The sequence below is a fragment of the Vicia villosa genome, linkage group LG6, assembly GCF_029867415.1.
Source record: "Vicia villosa cultivar HV-30 ecotype Madison, WI linkage group LG6, Vvil1.0, whole genome shotgun sequence".
NCBI lineage: Eukaryota > Viridiplantae > Streptophyta > Magnoliopsida > Fabales > Fabaceae > Vicia > Vicia villosa.
Genome location: NC_081185.1, coordinates 139227315 through 139230604, shown reverse-complemented (window position 1 = coordinate 139230604; position 3290 = coordinate 139227315).

Here is a 3290-nt window from a genome sequence, read left to right as displayed (position 1 = left end):
TTTATGGATTTCCTATAACGATCATTCCTTCATAAATTCCGGCTACATAAGGTTGGAAGGAGAGAAGGTCAACTGTCCAACACTACAGGTTCAACAATACCTTCTATAAATATCTGGTCTATGACATCTACGACAATTTTGACATGCTCAAATGTCCAATGAATCTCGCCTGGAGGCTAGAGTTTGGCATCAACATATGATGGCTAACCTACATCCCAGAGAGCAAGGAGTGGAGTTCTTGACCTATGAGAACAAAAATAACAAACATGTCTTATATTTCCTGTTACACAATGCATACACTGATCTTCCCGCTACTATCTTCAACAATATCAAGAAGACAATTTTTGCCTCTAAAGGAGAAATCTCTTTTCTCATTTCTTATGGAAGAGTTCTCTCCGAGCTTTTCATAAGGGCGTGGATAGTTAATCAAGTAAGAAGGGATAGGCATGTTGATGCCATAGTAGAGGATGAATGTGAAATGTTTGAGTATCTTGGATAAGTGTCTGTTGACTGATTGTTGGGTTGTCATCTTAGTTCTTCATGTTTTGTATCTTTCTCTATAATGTACTCTTTTAAATTATTAATGAAAAATCTTTATATTTTTAGTTCATTGTTTAAATCCTTTTCATTCAATCATTGTGCGTATTCTACATTCTCTTTGATTTATAACAAATGGAAGAAAAAATAGAGTAATGATTTTGATATATCTGTTTCCAAATTAAACCGATACATTTGAAATATTCTAAGGAAAATGTATATGTAGGAAAATACGAATCTAATTTATATTTGCTCTGAAGAGATTCCGTGTACAGGACACTCTAATAGATCTTAACTATAACAGACTCTAATTGTTGGTACGTTTATTCTAATGAATTCTTTAATTCTCAGAAGGAGCTTACTAACCAATCTCTAATGTTTTAAATTGTGCATCCTTCAAATTGATTAAACTTGCCACATTATTATTGATTAAAATTATATGGATTATCAAAATTTTATAAGTCTTACTCTTAAGGGGGAGTTTGCAAACCTAACTCTGAAGTAGTCATGAAAATTTTCGGCACAATAAAGATCCGTTATAGACTTATATTATACTAGACGAGAATTCAAACATAAAGAGTTGTCAATAAATTTTATAGGAGAGAGAGAGAGAGAGATATATTTTCTTGTATTTATTCGATATTATTATGTTATAATAGAATATAAAGTTTGAGTATAGTTAGTTACATTCTTCTAACTTTCTAACTAACTCTACTAACGTCCTAAAAATCTTTCCAAAGGTTTGGGGTTCAAAACCCACCTACCAACCTCCAAAAATATCCTTTTCTAAATTATAAACATTTAATTCTTTAATTCTTCAAAAAAATAAAATAAAATTAAAAGAACTATTTCAATAAAAAATTATTTTAAATTTTAGTGTAATTTTTTTTTAATTTTTGAATATATTAATTTATATTATTATTAGAATACAAATTAATTAAAAATTATGTGGCATTTTTTTTCTCAGTTAAGCTATGCCATATCATCAGTGCAGGTGCCACATCATCAAAAATGATACTCAAATGAAATGAGGGATTAAAATTTTGAAAAAAATTAAAATAGAGAGATCAATTAAATTGAATTTTAAAATAGAGGGACCAAAATAAAAAATTATTAGAAATATGGGGACCAAACCGCATTTTCCGTGAAACATACTAAGATTTTAGATGTACATTCTATAATATGTCTGTCCCATTTTTTCAACCTTTTATGACTTGAACAATAACAAAAAATTTTGTGTTTTTAAATTTAAAAGGTGTATTGTATGCGGACTTTCTTTGCGTTACCCTATTTTTTTTTTTATAGTTAAAAAGGTTTTAGCACCATACACCTCAAATATGTCCCCCTCACTTTTTTTTTTGGGAGTTGTTAAAAAATATTTACATCATACTTTTTGTTTTAATCTTGACCGAAGGTTTTTAATATTTACATAATAGCCTTGATTTTTTATTCGGAGTCATTGTAAACAAATAATTTTTATATAATAATATTTAAATAACCTTAAAAATAAAGTTTAATGTTAAAAAATTAAAAATTAACTTGTGGACCCTCAGTTACTCATTTTGGACCAAATTTTAATTGATTAGTGTGTAGTTTTTTAGTTAATTTGTACAAATTTATTAATTGAATATGGTCTAATGATAAGATAAAGAAGGTTCAGAGGTAGTCGGGTAGACTCTATAAGAAGAACGATCAAGGAATGATTGATAAGAATTTAAGACAAAGAATTGAGTGGGTGGGTGTTGTTCCATTCTACCTCTTTTGTTTTATTAAAGACTAGGGTAAATGTTAAAATGTCAAATTAAAAGTCACCAACTAATTTACTTATCCATGTGAAAGTGCAGAAGAAGAAGAAGGATCAGTAAATTTAATGCTCAATTTTTATAAAATTAGTATAAGCTGCAAAATCTACTACAATATTTTTGAAAAGTTCAGTCCAATTCCACTTTAAATTAATAAAACAAATTTAAAAAATCTAGTTATCAAATAGGCTTTTAGGTTTTCATCTCTAAAACTTTTTAAAATAAATTATTGTATCAACTAAATTTCACTATTTTCTCATTTTTAAAACAGTTTTGAAAAGTAACATTAGAAACAAAATTTTTATTTGTGATATTTTTAAAAGTTACAAAATATTAGACCCTTACTCACATGACATGCTCTTCATATAAATTGATTGAAAGTGAAATGCCCCATCCGATTCAACAACCACGTTTTTAAAACTGAGCATTCAGAAGAATGTTCAGAGAATTACAATCACATAAAAGATATATACTTCAAATGGTGTAGCTTTCATTAGTTATAGTTATAGTTTCTACAAATACTAACAAGTTGGTGTGCTTTCATAATCCTGAACAGGTAATAATTTGCATATTAATATGTAAATAAAGAGCTCTGATAATTTGCATATTAATATGTAAATAAAGAGCTCTGATAAGTGTATAGATGTAAGACCTCTTTATAGAAAATAACTTTTGTACATTCATATGTCTACTCATAACCATATTTTCTCTTCATATATTTATGAATTATTTTATTCAATTGTATATAAAGTTGAATTATCTTTACTATTCACAAATAACTTTTGTACATTCATATGTCTACTCATAACCGCAATTTTTCTTCATATACTTATTTTTTTAGTACAAATATAAAAATTATGTAATTAATCAAATTATTATTTCATTAATTACAAAAATATAGCTTATTGATGTCTTATTTTAAACAGAATAATGCTAACATGTGTCCATATG